The 25243-nt window shown below is 38.2% G+C and overlaps 1 protein-coding gene across 5 annotated transcripts in view; it reads right to left on the bottom strand.

Annotated features, from left to right (window-relative positions):
- Nucleotides 1-25243, bottom strand: part of DCC (DCC netrin 1 receptor) — a 1205330-nt gene that overhangs the window by 767442 nt on the left and 412645 nt on the right. The window lies entirely within an intron of this gene.

The raw sequence follows: 25243 nt of genomic DNA, 5'->3' as shown, positions 1-25243 counted from the left end.
AGGTAATTAAAGAAAAAATAAATGCAAAAACATCCCATGATGGAAAAATAAATCAAAATACTAAGAAAAGAAGTCTCTGAACCTGCATATGACCTCATGCCAGTCAAAGACTTCCAAACCTATTGCTAGTCAAAGACTTCCTCCTCTTGGCTACTTGGTTATAAAAATTAACTTTCCAGCAAAGGTTTGAGACACTTTCTGAGCCCTTGTGCATCTAACAATGTCTTTATTTTATACTCACATGTGATTAATAGTTTGAATGTTTAAATAACTCTAGTTTGCAGAAAAAATTTCTCAAAGAAATAAGGAACACTGTTTTATCATCTTACATTTAATTTGTTGGGGAGTCACATGGAGACTGGGTATGTTGTGTGTGTATGTGTGTCTTTCTCTCAAACTTGTATTTATCCTTCATTTTCTTAAACCGTTTAATACATTCACTGTCTGCACCACGCCGACCCGCGTCCCCCACCCCCCATCTCTTGCAATCTGGCTCAGCACTTAGTAGATTCTTTCAATTAAAAGATCTACCAGGAATGTTATTTTACATATTTGTAAATGTCCTCCCCCTCCATTTCATCTTTTCTGGTATTCTTGTTTGCCAGATACGCTAGAAATCTTGACCTAATTCTACTTTTTTTTCTTCCAGCTTTTTATTTTTAAATAGAACAAATCTTACAGACTTTCTGTATTCTTTCAACCCTACTATTTCTTTTAAAATTTCAACTAAAATATCTTTAAATTCTTGACAAATCTAATACACTTTAAATTTATAAATTATAAATCTAAAAAGTTAAAAATGTTTGAGAGCTCATTTTTGTTCTCTAACTTTTTTTTGAGTTTCTGTTGGTTTATAAATATGTACAATGTTTTCTCAATTTTCTCTAAGGGTACTAATTAGGTAATAAAACTCTTCATTACCTTGAATTATGTTGGCATTATTTTTCTACTGCTCACTTTTACCTTTCTCTGTTGTGTTGCAAAGATTTTGTACGTGTCTGGCGAACTTCTGATGTAAATTTGTATTTAAGTGTGAGCCAGTAGAAATATTTATTGTGTCTCTCGGTTGGGGAGAAAGTCAGTATCAAACTCTGCTGCAGTTTGAGAAAGAAGTTTTCTATTGTGCTGGGAACATCTTGATGGCAGTGATACAGGACTGCTGGGAAAGTCAGACCCTTTAAAAGAAGGGGAAAGGGAAGTACCGGGAAGAGAAAGGCGGGTTTCTGGCTAGGGCCCCACCCCCACAGACCTAGGTGAGGACCAGCACTCCTGCTTTCCCATTCAAACCTTGCATTTTCCAAGACCACCCTGGCTTGCCATACCCCCATCCTGCGCCTATAAAAACCCGAGACCCTAGCAGGCAGGCAGAGAGGCAGCCAGACATCAAGAGGAGCACGTCAGCAGAAGAAGACACAAGTGGCTGGACGGCGAGAGGACAGGAGGGAGCACTCTGGCAGAAGGGCACACCAACAGGTGCTGGCAGTCAGAGGAGAGCCGGGGCCACCAAGCTGCTCAACTCCAGGGGAAAACCATCTCCTTTCTTACTCCCCCATGGGAGAGCTATTTCCATTCAATAAAAGCTTCACACCCATTCTCCAAGCCCACATGTGATTTGATTCTTCTAGTACGGCAAGGACCCGGGATACAGAAAGCCCTCTGTCCTTGTGATAAGGTAGAGAGTCTGACTGAGCTGGTTAACACAAACCGCCTATAGATAGCAAACCAAGAGAGCATCCTGTAACATACGCCCACTGGGGGCTTCAGGAGCTATAAACATTCACCCCTAGACACTGCCCTGAGGTGGAGCCCCACAGCCTGCCCATCTGTATGCTCCCCTAGAGGTTTGAGCAGCAGGACACTGAAGAAGCGAGCCATGCCCGCATGACACGCAACCTTTCCCGTTTCGAATGGGGCCTCGCCTGCCTGGGATCCTGGAAGGTGAATGTGAATGAATTCAAAACTGTAGGGTCTGCCTTTCTTCCAAAACCCTGCCACCTCTTTCTTTCCTGTAGATAAGAGGCTGTTTCCCTTCACTGTTTTAAAAACCTGCCGGGCGCGGTGGCTCACACCTGTAATCCCGGCACTTTGGGAGGCGAGGCGGGCGGATCACTAGGTCAAGATATCAAGACCATCCTGGCCAATATAGTGAAACCCCGTCTCTACTAAAATACAAAAAATTAGCTGGGCATGGTGACGCGTGTCTGTAGTCCCAGCTGCTTGGGAGGCTGAGGCAGGAGAATTGCTTGAACCCGGGAGGCGGAGGTTGCAGTGAGAGGGAATAAAGCCACTGCACTCCAGCCTGGTACGAGACTGTCTTAAAAAAAAAAAAAACCTTCGCCCTAACTGTGCTGGTCAAAACCCCCAGACCTTGTCTTTTTTCTCTCTCATACTGTTTGAAAAAGCTCCTATCTCTTTCTTTACAATATTAAGAGTTTTGCTACAGGCTACAGCAATGTTACTAAGAAAAGGGCGCATTTGGATCAGCTATCAAAGATGCAAATCAGACCAACTATTCCTAGAGGTGCCCTACATGCCTCCACCTCAACCGCAGGCATGCATAGTTCAGGGCACCTCTCCTTATCCTTTCCCAGCAAGCAAAAGTCGAGTCCAGTGGCTATGAGTGGGGCTGGAGAGAACAGGCGGTAACCAGGACCCGACTGTATGCTCACCTAGAGGTTTCAGCAGCGCGGCACGGAAGAAGCGAGCCACACAACTCCGTCAGACGCTCTGCAAGGGAGACAAGGGAACCTTTCCCATTTCAACGGAATGCAGAGTTCTTTTGCTGCTCTGTTCTCCCCAGTCTACCCATGTTTTTTAAGGAAACACTTTTTTTTTTTTTTAACCTTATGAGTGATGGCTGTTTGTTGAGTATTCTCCAAAAAGTAAGTAGGGAAGAAGATATAGCTATAGAGATATAATTGAATATCTCATTTATATCCCCCCTTCCCTGCTCTGCCCTTTCTCCCTCCTTCCTACCTTGGAGTTTTCCTTGGTACTGAAGCGTCTTCGAGATTCAGTCAGATAGATCAATACCTTCCTTAGCTGCAATCAAACTGGGCCTGGTCTAGACTGGGGGTTTTTATACCTGAGGGTGCATCAGAATCACCTGAAGGGCTTGTTAAAACATGGATTGCTCGGGCTCCACTACCATCATCTTTGATTTAGAAGACCTGGAATGAAGCGAAATAATTTTCATTTTTAACAAGTTCCCAGGTGATGCTGATGCAGCTGATCAGGGACCACGCTTTCTGACAGCCACGGCTGTCTTTATCTAACCAGTCTGAATATCACAAGCACCTGGGGCTACTCTTTACCTAACCAGTCTGAATATCACAAGCACCTGGGGTGCTTGTTCCAGTGTGGTTTCCCAGGCCCCACCACACTTTGGTAATTATAAGCTGATAAATTTAACAACCACCTGTGGAGATTATTATTAGGGAAATTTGTTTGGCTGCAGCTTCAACAGCCTTGATTCATCTATCTTCTCCCATACCTGACTTACCTTTCCTACAAATTGTTGTGGTCTTTTGTCTATATGTACTCCCACCTTTTATATATATATATATATTATATATATTTTATACGTACATATATATGCATGTGTGTATGTTATATATATATACATATACATTATATATAGTACATATTTTATACAAATATATATATATATATATATATATTTGGAGCTGGGCACAGTAGCCCAAGCCTGAAATCCCGGCACTTTGTGAGGTCAAGGTGGGCAGATCACCTGAGGTCAGGAGTTTGAGACCAGCCTGGCCAACATGGTGAAACCCTGTCTCTACTAAAAATACAAAAATATTAGCTGGGCATGGTGGCACATGTCTGTAATCCCAGCTACTCAGGAGGCTGGGGCAAGAGAACTGCTTGAACCCAGGTGGCAGAGGTTGCAGTGAGCCTAGATCTCAACACTGCACTCCAGCCTGGGAGACAGAGCAAGACTCAATCTAAAAAAAAAAAATACATAGATATAGATATATCTATATATCTATAAATATTGGGGGTTACTTTTTCAATTCTTATAAACTTTGTCTATCAGTGCCCATAGTATTTTTGGGGAATCAAATAAAGATTTGGTGAATGCATCATCTTGAAATAGAACTCGTAAATAAGAATATAAAATATAAGGCTGACCTCTTCATTGTGGCTACTAACTTAGTTGACATTCAGATCACAAAATTGTAATGTATTCATCAGATAAGATTTTAAAAATCTTCACTATTAAGAGTTCAAAGGCCAGAATCTTTCAGATCTCAAACCAACTGAAAATATAAACTTTAACACATTGGTTATAGTTTTCTGGGATCTAATTCCCTTAAGTCTAAGCTCTTCCAAAGTATAATTTCCTTTTGCCAAGTTATTTGCAGTTGCTGTTATTCATTATAGCAGCCCCTGGAGGATGTGGTGGTGTTCTCTCATACAAATCATAAAGGGATTGAAAAATCGTCATATAATAGCTATAGCCATATAGTCAATCTGCCTTAAAGGATCTATGCCCATAGCACTCTAAATACCAAACAACCCAGCAATTGGCAGTTTATTTTCTTGGCACTGAAAATATTTGCAACTCTTTGTATATGTATTTAAGCATGAAATCCCCAGGATAAGCAAGAAGGAAAAGCATGTGCACTGTGCTACTGTAACTTCGACTTTAGAGGCAAGAAACTAGAGCTAAGATACTAAAACACTCCTTGGGGAATTTCAGCTTCCACTGAGTCCTTACCATGAAAGAAATAAAGAAAAAACACCACACAAAATAATTAAAAACAAAAGCACTGTGATAAATAGGATCCTGTTCTGGACTGAAATCTCCTTGAAGGCAGGACCTTATCTAATTTGAGCTATTATTTCTTTAAGGAGAAAATACAGCCAGCTCTGAAATTGATCCTAGAGATGTGCTTTTCCCTTTGTTTCACAGTATGATTAGACCTCCCGTGGTAGTTTCTCTGATTAAGTACCTCGGACATTAACAGTCAGCCAGAGGGAAGGAACTGAAAGCAGAATAAATTTTCAACTCTAAACTTATGAAAACTCTAATACAAATCATCACATCACTTCTGCCATAAACCATGGCAATCCGTAGAGATGCATTTAATCAGGACTTCTGAAAAATAAATCGCTGGTGCCCCACGATGCACACTTACAAACCTCTTGCTATTATTCTCTTGATATCTGTGGTTTACTGACTATTTTTAATCATAGTACAACGGACTATTCTTAAAAAATAACAGTTAACATGGAGCTCCTAAACCAAGAGGTATTCAGCATGAATTGACAAAATCGCCATTTACCTAAGCGTTTGTCATGACAATAAATTCTCATAAAGAGAATCTGATAGTTAATAGCTTCCAAGAATAAAAAATGATTCAACTCTAGTAAGTAAAAAGAATGTACCATTGAGTAAACTGCATTATTTTAAAAAGAAGGTATTATAGAGTAACAAATCATAGAGTTGTCTTGTGTAAATATGAAACCATAGACATATTAAACTTTGGTATATATTAAAATCACCTGGGGAGCTAAGTAAAAAAACAGCCTCACTGAGATAGAACAACACCTGGGCCTTGTATTTGTGTGTTTGTGTATGAGTTTCTACAGAAGATTCTGTTACACACCAAAATTGAGAAGCATTGAACTTATGAGTTAACTAAAATATGAGAGAGGTGACTAGAGAGAGAAGGTGGGAGGGGGAACAAACAAGAAACAGCTCAGTGCTACTTGGCCTTTTGGCTAAGATCAAGTGCAAAAGAACAGTTCAGTATTGCAGGAGGTTTTTGAAGAAATTCCTACCTCCCTCACATAAAGTAGCAGAGAGAAAACTTTGTTAGAGACCTCTCTGATAACAATGTCTCCATCTTATATTAGTGAGTATAATGCACCAAAATACTCACTAATGTTTCTATGTAGAGGAAGTTTCCTGCTTATCTGTCCATCCATATAAGATAGCAAAGAAAAGTTAGACCATCCCCAACTTCTGTAAGGAGAAGAAGAATGGTGGCTATCTAAGGGAGAAAGCATTAGTGAAATCACCAGTGTGAGCTAATAAGGGGCTCAGGCATATTCCCTTTTAATTTGAATAAATATTTTTTAATTGAATGGAACTAAAAAATAATTACATTACTCATTTATTTAAATATTCAATGTGAATAATTTTTCTTCATGGTATTAAAGGAAATATATGGTCTCCACCATCTGCCTGCTTCATGAACCATTCTGTGCATCTATCTGGGCTCAAGCACCAGCTCTAATGCTGGGCCACCCCAGGGCTCATCTCTGCTCAGATGACACTGAGTAAATCAGGCCCAGTGAGGCATGAAAATAAACTTCAGAGCATTTGAAAACTGCTCCTGAAAAAAAAGCAGATTATTTCTTAAAAATGGAAAAAATGAACATCACTAATTTTCCCCTGTGGAGGCCCAATGGAAAGGAGAGGCCAAGAACGTTGTCCTACCTTCCTCAGCATGTCAGGAACCACGTATAGAAAATGAAATGATCTCTGGACAACATGCCTTGAAGAATGGGGAATGAAGATGAATCCTGAATCATTTAATGCTCTGAATGTAAGATCACTATTAAAAGTCGTGACTTCTACATGCAGTCTTTTATCTTTTCTAAGTCCAAGATTCTATGACTCACCAAGTTCTTGCTCTCTAGGTTGTCCCTGTATACTGATAACTCAAATCTTTTGACTTTTCATTTGATTACTTCACTTCCAGATGAATAGAGAAGTCCTGAGCTCCAGTGAGCTTAATCTAACTCAGCTCCTTGGCTCTGCAGTTCTGATGATTCCAGTTCAGTCACTGCCCATGAGCCTGGCAGGACATTCGGACACTGTAAAACTGTGCCCACTGTGAATACAACAGCAAAGATGACAGACATGATCCTTTCTGCACTCTTCAGGAAGCCTTGGGTCTAGTGAGGAAAACATGTGCTAAACAAATTATGAAACTGGCCGGGCGCGGTGGCTCATGCCTGTAATCCCAGCACTTTGGGAGGCCGAGGTGGGTGGATCAGGAGGTCAAGAGATTGGGACCATCCTGGTCAACAAGGTGAAGCACCATCTCTACTAAAAATACAAAAAAATAATTAGCTGGGCATAGTGGCACGCGCCTGTAGTCTCAGCTACTTGGGAGGCTGAGGCAGGAGAATTGCTTGAACCCAGGAGGTGGAGGTTGTGGTGAGCCGAGATCGCGCCATTGCACTCCAGCCTGGGTAACAAGAGCAAAACTCCGTCCCAAAAAAAAAAAAGGAAATTATAATTGGCAATTGTTATGAAGGACATTGAGGGCATGGTGTGTGGTAGTAGTTAGCAGTGATACCTAAACACTCAACAGATAGCTCAGAGACAGAAACAGCAAAACAGCTGTGAAGAATAAACAGCACCATGAGTGAAACCAAGGGTAGCTCAGTTTAGGGTCTCCAGAAAATTACTCAATAGTCCAAGACTTAATGTGGGAGGAAGTGAGATATGCTCAAGGAAGTGAAAAAAAATTGTGGCTGGAGTATTATGAAGAAATTGGTAGAAATGAAGTTGTCTAGGAAGGAAGGAGAAGAAAAGAGGGAGAAGGGATGGCAGGGGGAAGCTAGATAACACAGGGCTTTAAATGTCACTAAAGGTTTATATTTGATCTTAAAAGCAGTGGAAAATCATTCACCAACTTTAAATGTTTTAAAAGACAACTCATCTCTGTGTATGGCATATATTGTAAACTAATTAATAGACCAGTTTAGGAGAAGCAGCTGAGAGATGATGGCAATTTCTGTTTAGATGGTGTTCATAAACATGGAAAGAAATAGACACACTAAAAGTATTTGAAAATATAGCCAACTAATTTTTGACAAAGGATCAAACAGTATTATGGTGAAACACAGTTTTTCAACAAATGGTGCTACAACTAGACATTAGCATGCAGAAAAAAAGTAAAAATCTAGACACAGACTTTACATCACAAAACTTAAAATGAATCACAGATGTAAATGTGAAACTATAAAACTCCTAGAAGAAAACATGGAAGAAAATCTAAATGACCTCGGATACAGAGATGGCTTTGGACAGCTTTTGAGACACAACAACATGTAAAGGCATGATCCTTGAAAGAAAAAATTGACAGACTGAATTGCATTACAATTAAAAACTTCTTTTCTATGAAGGACACTATCAAGAGAATAAAGACACAAAATCCGAAGAGGAGAAAATATTTACAGAAGACGTATCTGACAAAGGACTGTCAATTGAAATATATAAAATTCTTAACACTCAAAAAAGAAAAAATGAATAATTCAATTTTAAAACGTGTAAAAGACCTGTACAGATATCTGACGAAAGAATACATAGAGGTGGCAAATAAGCATATGAAAAGATACTCCATATCATATGTCATTAGGAAGTGACAAATTAAAATAACAATGAAATACCACTATACATCTACTAGAATGGCCAAAATCCAGAACACTGACATCAAATGATGAAAAGAATGTGGAGCAACAAACTGTCATTAATTGCTAGTGGAAATGCAAATGGTACAACCACTTGGGAAGATAATTTGTCAGTTTCTTACAAAACTAAATATATTCTTATACTAACTATCAAGCAATTGTGCTCTTTGGTATTTACTCAAATAAATAAAAAAACATGTCTACACAGAAAGTTGCATGTAGATATTTATAACAGCTTTATTCATTATTGCCAAAACTTGAAAGAAACCAAGATGCCCTTCAGTGAGAGAATAAATAATGCAGCATATCAAGACACTGGAATATTATTCAGCACTAAAAAGAAACAAAATATTAAGCCATGGAAAGATATGAAGGATCCTTAAGTGCATATACCTAAGTGAAATAATCCAATCTAAAACGGCAATGTACTATAATACTCCATCTATACAATATTCTGGAAGAGTCTAAAATACCAAGACAGTAAAATGATCAGTGGTTACCAGGAGTGATATATTGTATCATACATTTGTCATTACCATGTATCGAAACCCATAGAATGTACTACACCAAGAGGAAATCCTTAGGTAAACTGTGGACTTGCGGGTGGTAAGGATATGTTAGTGTAGCCTCATCAATTGTAACAATGTCCCATACTACTGAAGAATATTAATAGTGGGGAGGCTGTAGATATGTGAGAGCAGGGAAGAAATGGAAATACTCGGTAACTTTTAATTAATTTTCCTGTGAACCTAAAACTGTTCTAAAAAAATAGAGTCTATTTAAAAGAAAACATGTTTTCTAGAGAAACTGGAAACAGTTTGTTACTTCTTTAGAAGGTGGTAGAAGGGATAGAGACAGAAGATTCACTGCCTAAGTTTCTGGTCTGGGAGCCTGGATGGATGTGGCGCCATTCACTGCAACGGAACTAATAGGAAGTGGGGAGAAAGGGTTGGCAATGGAGTGAGGGAGAAATTGAAAGAATGTCGAGTTCTATTTTTTTTCCTAAGGTTCTTGGTTTAAACAGAGTATTTCAAGGCTTCAAGTCCTTTCATACTTTTTTTTCTTTTTGTTTTTTAATTTAGAGGTCTTTATACGCTAACTTTTCCCACTGGAAAATGTAAACCACTTAGATGGTTAGGCACAGCGTTTTAAAATCACAGACTCTGCTTTTAAAAGTACAAGTCAATACCGATGTCTTTGCACACATACAGGAAAGCATGATGGATCAGAAAAAATTATATGGCGTCTGAAAGAGGGGGTTCCAAATTTATCTTGGGCATTCATCAGCCATGGAGCAAATTATTTAAACCTCAGTCCCCTTCTGTGGTTCATTGTATGCAGGATAGGTGTAAGGAATATACATAATAGCACAATGTTTGTCCTCACACAATGGAAACAAATGTTGAGAATGTATATTTTTCTCACATGTTAACAAGAATTTGACAGCCATGTTAAAATACAATGCAATTAGGTGGAAGCAAAATAATTCTCAATACATATCAGAAAGTGATGACTTTCTAGGATTCTCATGAAGTAACCTAGAACTGAAGACTTGCTACCATGCCTTTTATTGAGAGAATTTCGTTTTTTTTCCTAGATAACCCACATTTGATCCTTTTGGGAAGCCATAGTAGTTACTCAGTCCTCAGGACATTTTAAGGTCTGATACCAATGGCCACAGATATTTTTCACTTCTGTTGCTTCCTTGTTTAGTTCTCCTTCACTCTTTTCTAATTACCCTCTAAAAACTTATTCTTCCAGAGATTTAACTGTAGGTATTTCAATGTGTAAACAGGGTAGCTGTATTGCTGAATAATATTGACTAAAAGCCTTCTTATCTAAGTAATGATAGAAAGGTGGAAAATAAACTATCTGCACACATGCGCGCTCACACACACACACACACACACAAAGAAGACTTAATAAACAAGCAAGATTAGAGTGAATGCTGTGAAGCTTTAGAATAAGGTCTTATGCCAGCCACAAAACAATACAAATTTTGAAATAAACAGATTGGGGACTAAGAATTCTGCAATCAATCACGGTCTTGTCATGGCACAGTATACCCCTTGAATAGCACAAAGTCTAGTCTGAAATGTTGAGGGCAGCACAGCAGAGCTCTTTGCTTTCTATATGATCGGCTGAATGATTAGTATGATTGTGAGTTTCAGTAATGAAAATCTGCAGCCCTGACCTCTGTTGACCGCATCTGTAGATCTTTCTTCCATTGGCGATCTACCCTATGTAAGCCTTCTCCCTCCAATTTCTGAGGCATAGCAGACAAGTGAAAAAGAATGAAAAGGTTACTCATAAACTGAGAAATGGATGAACTCATAATTTTTAAAACATGTGAAACACATGTTCCTCAGGTAAGACCTTGCACTCTAAATGTCAAGCCAGAGTGAATTCTTAAACCTGAGTTACAAAGCTCTGGAAATAGAGTTTATAATGAAAATGTTGACAGGCTCTTGGAGCGACTGTAGTACAGAAAATTTAATATGTCACCTTGTTTTACAAGATTTTACTGGCATAAAAGAAAATTAAAACATTTAACATCTTTCACTTCACCAAATTGCTTTCCTCCTCCAAACGTGGTGCCATTTGTAGTGCTATTTCATTTGTAAACCTCCTTGTTATTGTCACTGTGCCTAACACACATTCTCAACTCAGCACTCACATTTTCTTTCCAAAGTGCTAACATGCATACTGGGGAGGCATTATCTGGTAATCTTATTCACATTTTCTGAAGGCATGTTAAGTTATAAGAGTTGTTGTGGAGAAAAGGCTTAAATTATTTATATAACTACACAGGCAACATAAATAATGCTGATTATTAAAATATTCCCAGAAAAACGACTTTCAAAAGGCCCTTTTTTAACATGAAACGTGTACTGCAGGTATTTACACAAATTCAATGGAAAAATAAGACTTGGAAAGATTGCTAGTGTTGGAAGAAACACATTTAGACCTTCAGGCAAAATAGCATAACTGCTTACAGTTTTTGAATGCAGGAAACCAACAAGCATACAAGAAGGGATAATTTTCTAAGCCAGTTATAAATAATGAAGATTTATGTGAAAATATACTTATTAATCCAAGTTCTCATAAGCATGAGTCTCCCAATCCCAATATTTTTATATCTGCAATGACCACTTACTTTCGTGATACGTTAAAGACTGCCTGGGGTAGCTGGCCAATAGGTGGTTCACATGTCTTCCCAGAATGTAATGAAAGAGTCCCCGGGTTTACAGACCCATAGGAAGTTCTTCAAAGACATGACAAACTTTACTTCTGACTTTTGCTGGTTTAAGTGATGTGTTTCAATATCATCAAATAATAAAATCATGAACCCTGAATATTATCCAACAAATTTCTGGTGCAGTCATTATTTTATTGATCCTGATTACTTCAGGCAGAAGTATTGATCCTACAATATTGGTGCTAAGAACTTTAAAAAGACAAATATAACCTCATATGTTTGCATAGAGCCCACCTGGATGGGGAAGAACACACCTCTGCATTGGAAACTCAGAGCAGTAAAGACACAGGATATGTGTCCTCACACAGAGAAAAGCTTCTTCATGGGGCCTCTGTCTTGCTATTTGCTGCAAAGTATTTAGGGAATCTTTAATACTACTGTTATTTTCTGTTTTTCATAAAGCTTCATTTATTGAGCTTTTACTATTGATGGGGCCAGGGGACAGGGAAATTCTAGGCAGAAAAGCATGGGTCCCTGATAAAATCTCACCCTCAAGCTGAAAAGCCTGAAACCATGATCTAAAGTGAGAACTTACATCCCTGTTTTCCCACTCCAATGTTGCCTTTTCCTAAACCACCCATGGCCTCACCTTGTCTCATCCTGTGCCTATAGAGACCCCAGACTCAGCAGAGGGGAGAAGCATCCAGATGTCAGAGACTGTGGCTGGACATTGGAGAGAAGTGGCTTAACTTCAGAGGAACAGCTTGATGGCATAACTTCAAAAAAGAATCCAGCGGGAGATGGCCAGACTTCGAGGGAAGATTACCTATCCTTCCCCAACACTGTCCCCTTTTCAGTTTCTCTTTCCACTGAGAGCCACTTTCATTGGCAATAAAATCCCCTGCATTTCCCATCCTTCAATTCATTTGCACAATCTCATTTTTCCTGGATGCCGGACAAGAGCTTGGGAGCCATAAGTGCAGATACAGAAGGCTATCACCCTGGCTCTTTGCCCTCACTGGCAGAAGGCAGCATGGACCCACTGAGCTGTTAACACTTAAGCCATCTGCAGATGTCAGAGCTAAGAGAGCACTGTAACACCCCTTCTAGGGCTTTAGGAATCACAGGCACCCCATCTGGATGTTTCCATGGTGCCTGCACAGAGTTTGCTCCTGCTGGTGCCCAAAAGTGCTCACTCTGCCTCCTGCACCTGCTCACCTGTATACTCTCTCCTGTGAGGGGTATGCAGCAGGTCTGAGTGAGTGGAGTTTGATCCTGCCAACACCAAAATGGTTGGCTGGTTCCAGCACTGGTGCACTCCAGTTTCCAACTTGTTCACTTGTACGCTCCCTCGGCAAGGAGTTGAGAGTGGTGGGCTGAGTAAAGGAAGCACCCCTGTTGTGAGTCCTGTGAAGGTGTCAGGGAAACATCCTGCTTCACTGTGTTCTAGGTCCTCTGTTCAATATTATTTGGAAATCTTCACAATAACCTTAGAAGGTAGACATTATCTCATAGTCATATTTAATAGATGGAAAAACTAGACCCAGAATATTTCCATAGTTGTCACATGTTTACAGAACTATTGAATGGCCAAGAGAGGTTCTGAGGCTGACTGGCTATGAAGCCTGTGCCCCTAACCACTCTGTTACCCCACACCACTAACAAGGTTCTGTGGAGTCTCATCGCCTAGGGAAGCTAAGACAAATGTAACACGCTCTGTGTCTTTATGAGATCATTGGCCAGGGGAGTAGTTGTGTTTGTCTAGGGGTCTTGTAAGGATACAGTATAATATGCTCCATGCAATGACAGATGGAAAGATAGATTATGGCGAGCACAAAGAAGATAGAGCCTCTCCTAGTCGAAGAGGCCAGTTAAAGGTTCCTGAAGGTGGACTGCAAAAACTGAGTCTGAGAACAAAAAGGACGAGCTAGCATGATGTATGAGAGAGTAAGGCATCTAGAATAAAGGGTACAAAGTGGTGGGCACCAGAATGCTCATTTATCAAACTGCTGTGAAACATGAAGATATGAGTATGAATTTGGTTTAAAATGAGGCTGGAGGCCGATTCTGGTGGCTCACGCCTGTGATCCTAGCACTTTGGGAGGCTGAGGCAGGTGGACCACTTGAGGTTAGGAGTTCAAAAGCAGCCTGGCCAATATGGTGAACCCTGTATCTACTAAAAGTACCAAAAAAATAGGTGTGGTGGCACATACCTGTAATCCCAACTACTTGGGAGGTTGAGGCAGGAGAATCACTTTGTTTGAACTGGGAGATGGAGGTTTTAGTGAGTGGAGATTGCGCCACTGCACTGCAGCCTGGGCAACACAAGTGAGACTCCATCTCAGAAAAAAATAAATGAGGCTGGAGGTACAGTCAGGACTCAGATCCTAAAAGACATTTAGACCACAAGAAAGAGTTCTCATTCTTCTATGGTATGCTGAAGTGATTCAATGCCATCTGACATTATACAAAGAGCCTGAAAAACTTTTATTTTGGACGTAAGAGGAATCCCAAGATAGTTCATGGAGTGATATCTACTAGAAGCTTCTTTTTACAGACAACAGAAGAGACACAAGTCAGTACATAGATAATTGTCTTAGACTATTTGTGTTACTATAAAGGAATATCTGAGGCTGGGTAACTTAAACCTAAAAAACACTCATTTGGCTGGTGGTCTTATGAAAGCTGTAGAAGAAGCATGGTGCCCGTATCTGCTTCTGATAATGGCCTCAAGCTGCTTCCATGCATGGCAGAAGGTAAAGGAAAGCCAGCATGTACAGAGATCATATGCTGAGAGGAAGCAAAAGGGAGAGGGAGGAGACACCAGGCTCTTTTTAACAACCAGCTTTCCTGGGAACTAATAAAACAAAGCTCATACATTACTGTGAGGATGTCACTAAGCCATTCTGAGGAATCCACTATCATAACCCAAACATCACCCATTAGTCCCCACTTTCAACATGAGGATCAAATCTCAAAATGAGGTTTGGAAGAGGTGAATATCCAAACCATAGCAAGAGCCCCAAGACATGGATGAGACACATTCCTCTAGGTTTCCATGTATAAGGTTCTCTCTGGCAAATGCCTGTGGCTGTTCATTAACAGTGTCAACTCATCACTACACTTATCAGAGTAGGCAGTAGACTTTAGTGATATTTACAAGTTAAGAAGAAGCCAGCTCTATTTGCTCAGTCAATAGCCGTAAAACAAATTCTACCTTACAAAGTTTAGGTACAGGCTAACAAAATGCTCTTGAATACACCAGTTTCTATTCAAAATGTTCATACCCTTTGATTAAGTGATTAATTACATCACTAGGTAAGAAGAAGACTTGTCAAAGATACATACAGAAAAGCATTTACTAAATACAAGAATATTCATTAGTGCATTATTAGCAAAAGTAAAAATTTAGAAACAAATAGAATAGCTTTCAATATATAAATCATAAACAGTGAAATATTGTGCAGGAATTAAAAAGCATGAGACTGATCTGTAAGAACAAATATAGAAAGATCCCAAGATCCCAAGATATATCATTAAGTGAGAAAACAAGTCACAGGATAATCAGATAATCTCATTTATATTAAACACCAAAGACAGAATGTAGATAAGCATTTTCTAGGGTAGGAGGAGAAGGGGAAATAGGAGTGATGAAAATGTTCTGGAATTAGATAGTGGTGATAGTTGCATAATTTTATGAATATTCTAATAGTGACTGGATTATATAAAGGGTAAATGTTATGATATATAAACTATTTGCCAATAAAAACAAAGAAATCCCAGATATTCAAGGTGGAAAGGAACATTTATTTTATCTGCAAATACATATTCCAACCCTGGCCACTCCTGGGCTGGGATATAACTGGAAACAACTTTAGAAAAATAGCCACGATGTTGGCTCATGGAGTGCCCAATACACTGTGGGACCCAAAGGATGCTCCTGGAACCAGGCCCTTCTGCATCAGAGAAATACTAATTATTTTTTATGTCATGTTTCAGCCTTTGGAGATGAATTCCTTTGCAAAAGGGACCACAAAAATTCAATCCAATAAAATCAACCAGCACTGAAATTTAATGTTGAAGCTATGTAGGCTTTATTAATCTTTAACACACTTTCTTGAATAGGCTTCTAGTTGGTGAAGTGTTCCAGGTAAAATCTTAGTAAATGAACCTGATGAGCAGCCTGTTTTAAGGGTGGTAAAGCCTCAGGGTTACAATGAAACTGATTTTTTAAAGCAGTTTTAAAAATGTGTATAAAAAGAACAAGGATCATAAATCAAAAAGCAGATTTTATGACTGTGGTATTCATCAGTAGATTGAAGACACCAAGGCTTATCTAGGAAGAGCCATCTAAATGGAAAGCGTGTTAGTAAATCTGTGTATTGTGTTTATGTCTAAATATCTCCGGGTAATATAGGTTAGGCTATAAATAGTATATATTCATTCCTTTAGAGATCATAATGGGAAATATGCAGATGTGATAGAATATAGATCCTCTCACACAAACTATGTCCTACATATGCCACTATCTATTTTTTTAAGTTGTGATCTCACTTGATTGCCCAGGCTGGAGTCAGTGATACAATCATAGATCATTATAGCCTTGAACTTCTGGACTCAAGCAACCCTCCCACCTCAGCATCCTAAGCAGCTAGGACTGCAGGCATGTACTATCATACCTGGACTATTTTTCAATCTTATGCAGAGATAAGACCTTACTATGTTGCCCAGTCTGGTCTCAAACTCCTGGCTTTAAGTGATCTTCCTGCCTCAGTCTCCCAAAATGTTGGGATTACAGACATGAGCCACCACTCCCTTCCCCAGATATATCTATCAAAGTATTTTTTAAAAATGTTTGTTTAAAAAGTGTTTTTTTATTTTTTGAGATAGTGTCTCACTCTGTCACTCAGGCTAGAGTGCAGTGGAATGCTCACAGCTCACAGCAGCCTTGACCTCCTGGGCTCAAGTGATCCTTCTGCCTCAACCTCCCAAATAGCTGGGACTACAGGCATGCACTACCACAGCCAGGCAAATTATTAATTTTTTGCAGAGACAGGGGTCTCACTATGATGCCCAGGCGTGTCCTCAATTCCTGGGCACAATCAATTCTGCCTCCCAAGCCTCCCAAATGTTGGGATTACAGGCATGAGCCACCATACCCAGCCTATCAAACTATTTTAATGTAATTTTTCTCTGACACGTGCTCATTGGGATTCTGAAGGCACACATGCTACTCTGAGAAACCAAACTTTGAAGCTCAACTACCCTCCATAAATTAGAACCCATTGCTCCATCTGGTCCAATTAGAGACACCTGAGTTAAATTTCATGATAAGCACCAGTTAAGAAGCTGTGATAAACTCTGTGTACATAAGAGCTGTGTATGTAAGGGTACCAGAAATAGGTTCTTAAAGTTATTATCTGTCATTATTTCATCAGAATTGTATAACTGTGCTATCTAATGTAATGTTACAATTATGCTACTTAATCATGGGGTACAGAACATGCTAGCCCAGAATGTGGCAGTTTGGAGGTCACTATCTGACTGTCTCCCACCTTTTTATATGAGACATAATTATAAAAGAAACTCTCATGTGACAGGAGTCCTGCCCCATAGCCAGGGGAAGTGATATGGTTTGTTTCTGTGTCCCCAGCCAAATCTCATCTTGAACTGAAACCCAAATTGTAAACCCCACATGTTGGGGAAGGGATCTCGTGGGAGGTGGCTAAATCATGGGCCTGGTTTTCCCATGATGTTCTCATGATAGTGAGTTCTTATGAGATATGATGGTTTTGTGAGTGGCTTTTCCCCACTTCACTCTGCACTTCTCTCATTCTTCTCCTTCCTGCTGCCATATGAGGAAGGATGTGTTTGCTTCCCTTTCTGCTATGATTGTAGGTTTCCTGAGGCCTCCCCAGCCCTGCAGAACTGTGAGTTAATTAAACCTCTTTCCTTTATAAACTACCCAGACTTGGGCAGTTCTTTATAGTCTGTGAGAACAGACTAATACTGGAAGGAATATTATACAGAGACACAGACAATTATTTGAACAAACAGGACTTACCCAGGTTCCCCCAGTTTATTTCCATTTGTTCATGCTCTGTCTAATCATGTTTTCCCATAATTCTCCACTTCTCTTATAAGACATAGCATAACAATATAAAGCTTTTCCTAGGTCTTTGGTTCTTCATTTCTGAAGTTCCTTGTGTAAAACTTTGTTTAAATAAATTTGATACACTTTTTTCTTGTGAATCTGTGTTTTGTTAAACAGATTAACAATATATTTTCCTTGTGATATAAAGGAAAAGATATTACATTACTTTCTCTTACATTACTATGATTTGAAACTTGTTTAGCTTGACATTTTTCAAGAAACTTGAATTTTTCTATTTCAAATAGGTTTTCTAAAAATCTAAAGAGTTTTTGGTTACTATTACTGAATTGTTTTAGATGTTTCTCCTCCATTTTCATTACAGTACCAGCAAAAATCACATGGTGGATACCTTAAGAGTTGAATAAAAGAACAGAGCTCTTAAGATACTGATTAAATTTAGAATGAATAATTAGCTATTCCCATTGTCATATGAACTAGAATTCATAACAAAGAAGAGGAAATGAAAGGTTGGAATTTTTTTTAGGTTATTTTGTTGATGTTTCTATTATAAAAAGCCTTGTCAAGTTCTCTATTGTAAATTTTATAAGGTAAAAGGTGTCTTTTCCCTCGGCATATTTTTCAGGATATATTTCTATTTAAATTTTATTGCAAAGTGACTTAGGAAGGAGGCAACTAAAACCCTTCTCTTTAAAATGCAATTATTTAAGTTGAGGGTGTGGGGCTATGTGATGAAACAGGCACTGGGGAAACATTGGTGATGAGTGTGTCCCAATTTGATTTAGCAATAAAATTAAAGAAAATAAGAAGACTAGTAAACATAAAAGCGTTACTTATAAGACCACATTCATTCCTTATTTTCTTCTTTCTCTCATGCTTTAACTACAAAACAATAGGAACATTTAGCTAAATGAAGATCATTAAGTCATTAAGAATTATGGAGTCAGAGCAATTTAATTTTCTGCTTATCATTTGAAAATAAACAATATCTCTATAAATGTAAAATGGAAAGCTCTGCGGTGTAACCAAACCTTCCCAAATAGAATTCTGAGAGTATTCAAGAGCCCTGGGATACATTTTCCAAACTGCTACAAAGGATGAAGTTGACCTTCTAGGCAAAATTCTTATATTTGCTCCTGTAGAGAGAAGGAATATGAACATTTTTCTTGCTGTTTCCTTTATATAACAGTTGAGTGACCTGAGGCAATGTGGTTTATTCTTCCTTCTCTTCAGTTAAGCTTTTTTTTTTCAGCTTTCTTTTAAGTAAGAACATAAAGGTCAGGTTATCATTTCACAAAATGCTTCATTCTAGCTTCTCTCACCATAATATGCCACTAATTATTTCATAACTCATTTAAATGGGAGGCATTCTAGAAGAGAATTCACTGAAACAACTCCTCAAGTAACTAATTATTTTTTTAACACAGGGGAATTTTAATTATAATGCCTGTGTTATTTAAAAGCAGAGTGTGACAATTTGCATCTTGAACATCTATTATAATAGGGAAGAAAAATCTATGTCCCAGAATGAAATAACTTAAGTAAATGTAATTTAATTGGCCTTTTATTTTCCTGATTTCTCAAAAGCAGGGGAAAAAATATGCAAACTTGGCCTAAATCGTAAAACCACTTAGAAAGATAAAAGATTACCAAATTTTGTTCGTAGAAAGATCATAATTTATCAGCTTATTTAAAAAGTTATATGCTCTTTGATTTTCTGACATAGATTTGTCATGTGTCACGATTGAATGTATAGTTATGATAACAAAATCTTCTCATCTTAGAAGAAAACATTTAAATCATAGTGTTTCCCACAAGGAGTTGACATTTTCAAGGGACTAAATAGATAAATTGATTTTCATTATTATCATTATTACCGTTATTATTATTTTCCTTAATTTGTATTGTGGAGAATTTCATTGATTAAAAATAAGCGACTGATTACATAAGAAATTATTTAGTTCTGAAATTCAGTCTTTAGATAGAGAAGCAAAGTGCTAAGGGAATAAGTATGCAACTGGATTTAGACTAACTCCCAGTCTCTGACCATAGAGCACTTAGCTTTTTCCAGTAAGTTCTTACTGTCAGTGTGGGTGCTTATATCACAGAGTATTTCTAAGCATTACAAGGCAATGTACACGGATTCACTTTCTGAAGCAGAAGCTGCTACAAAAAGCAAGTCAGTGGTTTTAGTAATAAGATGTAAATGCTCAAAAATTAACAAAGACAAATCTACCTGGACACAAATACATTATCATGTATCCAGCAGTCAGCATTGCTCTGTCCTGGGAGGAGCCTGTCCCACTACATCCCTAGAAGATTAAATGCAAGCAGAAGTACCACTTAGGCTCCAACTGTGCTCCTCAGACATTGCATGGCAAGTGGGTTGTCCAAGAGCTGTGTGGGCAGGTAGGTGTAGGGATGGGTGGACAGGTGGTCATGGTTGTATAAAAATAAAATAAAGTGGGACTTTTATGTGTTTTCATAAGAGATCTGTTGTTATCTAGTCTTCTTCCATGTTGGAATTAATCCCTCATCCCCAGGAGGGGACCAGTTATGTTAAATTCCAAGTTAAGACCAAGTGAACTCCCATAAAGCAGTTTCAGTGAATCTTTTTCAGTTGAAAAGCCATTAAGAAGGCTGAGAGGAGTGTCCTGTACCTTTTTCTAAAATGACTGCAAGGTCGCTCAGTCTCAAACACCTGGTCCAGTCAGTACAAACTCTATTGATTGCATTAACATAATAGTAGATCCACTGGTCAATAAGGAATCTTTTAGTCTCTCTGAGGGATTTGGGCACTGCTTGCCAAAAAAAAAGAAACTCTGTAGATTTAACTTTTTGAAAACTCAATTCGGGCTTGCCGGTTTGTGTTTACAGATTGCAAAGGCAGATACCTGATCCAAGTTTACAACATGTATGTCTCAGGATTTGTTGGCTGTTTTTCATCCCCCTGAAGAAAATATTTTACATCATCACATGGGAATATTGAAAGTTGTTCATTTCTAATAATTATTATAATAACACAATAATGATCTTTGTTGGGTCTATTTTATTATGGCTGTTTTGAATAAGAATCTACTCTGCACTAGAGCTTTACATCTCAGATGCTGTTTGAAAACTGCCATGGCTGTAGGAGGTAGGTTATTATTATGTCTGTTGAACAGAAGAAAATCTAGAGGCTCAGCTAGCTGGCAACATCTAGAGTAGGGAAGATGTGCTTGGCCAGATGCAAGTTCATTTTGATAGTAAGGGTTAGGGAAGAAATTAAGAAATAGCTCATGCTTTTTCCTTTTTAAGTGGCGCTTAAATATCCCTGGTCAATTTTCTAATCACAAAGTTTTCAATAGTTAATTAATTTGCAGACTACTGAGATATAATATTCCAACTCAGTTTATCAAGAATATGTTTATATAGGCACATATATGGGTGAGTTTAATCTGCTGAAGTCCAACGAAGGAGGAGGAGGAATAGAGGAAGATAAAGGAGAGAAGGAGAGGTGGAGAGTAGGATGACAACAGCAGAAAGCTCTCTCTATATGGCATAAAGCCCCATGCCTTCATTGGTAAGGCAAATGTCTACTATTAACATGACATACTTTGCTAGATACACAGCCGAGGGGATGGTAGGAAAGCCTCATAGATGAGTACAGCACTGCTTCCCTTTGTCAGCCATTCTCAATCTAGAGGACTAAATAGAAGTATACATGGCACAGAAATACTGCAGCATTTTAGATTAGAGCTAATTGGATACAAATAAAATGCCCACATTTCAGCTAGTCTGGTGAAGTTGCTTTCAAATGGAGATTTAATAACCTAGGCATTCTTTACAATAGAACTCAAAATGACTAGAAATACTGATAGTCAGTAGCCTGTTACATTGCAACTTTTAACAAAAGGTTGGATGGAATGATAGTTCTTTGTTTATCTTTCCCACTCTCCTTCCCTCTCCAGCCAAGTGTGCACTCCAGGCTTAAAGAGCCCTTGAAAAGCTCCTAGAAGGATAGAATGAATGGTGCATGGCAAGATCACTGCACGAAATGTGCTGACTGATTAAAGACAGATTTCATTTGCTACACTTCTTTTTATCAAAAGACACTTGGAGAAAGCAAAAATGGAAGAGGGACATTATTTAATATGGGCTCTATATAGCACCTGAGAGTACAAAACATTTTTTTTTGTTTTACCCAAGCAAAGCCTACTGTTACCATTTAGTGGTGACTGCTTTATTGACTGCTAATGCTTTAAAAATGAGATTAAATCAGGTCTATGGTCTTTATTACCGGGAAGAGATATGCCCCATGTGAATTCTAGTGGTTTGGCAATCTTAACCTCAGCAGACATAACATTGATGTATTCTGTGTTGCCAAACAGCATGGTAAGTGTTTAAAATGCTGTGAGCAGCCTTATTGCCTTGAAATGATACAATCTAATATGAGATTGTAATTCAGTGACTGAATCCGTGAGCATTTCCTTGTACGGAATGCTAAAGTCCAAACCACTGTATTTTAATATCTCACAGAGAAGGAATTGTTCTTCATTTCACTACTGAAAGACAGAACATGAAAAAGTGAATGTGGATTGTGGGAAGACTGACACTGCAATGTAACAGGCCATTTTCATTAGCAGTGCATAGGCAGCTGCCTTTCGTAATAAGGCATCAAAATGCCAGCCTGCTTCATTCAAATCAGCAGAGCTCCTCTGGCCTTGGGATCAACTGATGGGTGGGATCTATGAGGCCAGAAATTCTCAAGTGACAGAAAGTCAAATTGTCCCCTTTCCACTTCATTTGGAGCATTCTGAGAAAGTGGCTTTTGCCTAATATGCAGCATTTATTCCACTTCTTTCTCTTAATCAATCATAATTAACATCAACATTCAGTTCTCTCTACACTTTATGCTCATCAATCAAATTTCAGACACCCATCACTCAAAGGTTCCAGTTACCGTGTAGCCTTGATTTTCATGATTAGGATGTCACCTGGCCTGTCTCCTGAGTAGAGGGGATTTTCTGCATCTGTACCACAGTCAGTCATTGCCAAAGCAGACACGGGGCACCTCAAGGTAGAGTGACCCACCATCCTAGTTTTACATGGCACTGAGGAGGCTTCCCAGGATATGGGACTGTCAAATGCTAAAACAGGTGAGTCCTGAGAAAATAATAATAGTTAGCCACTCTACCTTAGGTAAAATCTGGTTTAACTGACTATGGAAAACTCTGCCTTCATCAGTTTGGGTGGACACCACAAAGCACTGTGGACTAAGTGACCTGTAAACAACAAACATTGATTTCTCAAAGTTCTGGAGGCTGGAAACTTGAGAGCAGGGTGCCAGTATGACTGATTTCTGATGAGAGTCCTCTTCTGGGTTGCAGATTACAGAATTCTCATTGTATCCTCATGTGGTGAAAAGAGCAAGAGTGTTCTGTGGTTCCTTTTATAAGGGCACTAATCACATTCATGAGGGCTCCACCCTCATGATCTAATTATTTCCCAAAGGCTCCACCTCCCAATACTATCACATTGGGGGTTAGAATTTCAATATACAAATTTTAGGGAGATAAAACATTCAGTCTACAGAATTCTTAGTGGAGACAAGGAGTGGTCTGAAGCTAGATATGGAGGTTAATTGCATATCTATGAGATGTAATTCTTTATAGCACCACTTGACAAAATCACCTCTCTCAGATTTCAACTTTCTCAAACCCTTACTAGGAGTGTATGAGGGAGTGGTGATTCTGCACAATTGTCCTGTTATTGGTGAAAACGAGTTATCATTCTTATCCATCTTCCAAAGTTGAGACTAGACTAAGTAGGATCTGGGGGAAAAACCCAGAACAAATGATTACATTGCTTATGATTCAATTTTGTTTTTACTGAGAACTGAAGATTAGTTGAAAGCAGCCCTGTAAATCTGCTTACCCATTGATAGCTTAAATTGATTTCAGGTTGGATCTGCTTGCCTGGCTTTATGATCAAGTACAAAAATTAAAAAAAAAAAAACAGCTTTTGGTCAAATCATTATAGAAACAAGTAAAAAAACTTTTTCTTCACTATGGTAGGTCTAACATTTCAGGAGCCAACAGAAATAATTATAAGCTTCTTCTAACCAGAAGAATGGGGTAGAAATAGCAATATCATGGATTCCAGAATGGTCAGTACCATTTTGTCAGGGTCTACATGACTTCAGTGTATCCAGATGAAAAGAAAAACTGTTCATCTTATTACTCAGCTGTTGGGCCAACATGTTACTAAACATCAAGAAATTTGGAAGCACTAGAGGGAATTTTATTTCTCACTTGAGATATAGATGTTGTAGGCCTTGCCACTGTAATTAAAATAAAATTCACTGTTCTTAAGACCCAACCAAAAAAAAAAAAATGACTCTACAAAAGTTTAGCATTTAATAAAACTATAAAATAATATTAGGAAATTATTTTTTATATGTTTCTATTAATAATAATTACTTCTGCAGATATAGGTAGTAAGTCAACTTGAAACAGTTTTGCCTTAAAAAAAAAATCTCATAAGTTTATGCTGCCATTTGAGATCCTATGACTGTTTTCTAAGCTAATTTAAGGAAAAAGGTCAGTCAAAACCATGAGAGAATAAACATGAATCTCTTTAAATCTTTCCTTTTTCTTAAAAACATGCATTCTTGATAAAAGTAAAAGTTAGACAGCCATTATGAAAAATGGTTATGTAGCTCTCTCAAAAACTAGAATTAGAATTACCATATGATGCAGCAATCCCACTTACAGGTATATATCCAAAGGAATTGAAATCAGGACATATAAGAGATATCTACACCCCATGTTAATTGCAGCATTATTCATAATAGCCAAGATATGGAATCAAGCATTAATGAGTGAATGGGTGAAGAAAATGTGATATATATTATCACATCTATCTATCTATCTATGCACACACACATACACACACACAATGGAATATTATTCAGCCTTAAAAATGAGTACATCCTGTTATTTGTGATAATACAGATGGACCTAGGGGATACTATGCTAAAGGAAATACACTAGACACTGAAAGAAACATGTTGTATTATCTCACTTACAGGTAGAATCTATTATCAAAAAGTCAAATTCATAGAAGCAGAGAGCCGAATGGTTACCAGAGGCTTGGGAGGATGGGGCGTGGTAGGGAATGGAAAGATGTTTGTTACAGGGTAAAAGGTTTCAGTTAGAGAGGAGAAATAAGCTTTTAATATCCACTGTACAGCATAGTATATATCAAAATTGCTAAAAGAGTAGATTTTAAATGTTCTCACCAAAGAAAAGAGGTATGTGGTGACAGATATGTTAATTAGCTTGATATAATCACTCCATGATGTATACATACATCAAAACATGACATTGTACCTCATAAAAATATATAATTATTGGTCAATTTAAAATGTAAACTATTTTAAAAATGTATATTATTTCTTCAAAAATTATTTTCTTATTTTCAAAAGAGAATAAGAA

This window comes from Callithrix jacchus, chromosome 13 (assembly GCF_049354715.1).
Source record: "Callithrix jacchus isolate 240 chromosome 13, calJac240_pri, whole genome shotgun sequence".
Lineage (NCBI taxonomy): Eukaryota > Metazoa > Chordata > Mammalia > Primates > Cebidae > Callithrix > Callithrix jacchus.
This window is presented reverse-complemented; position numbering and strand designations above follow the sequence as displayed.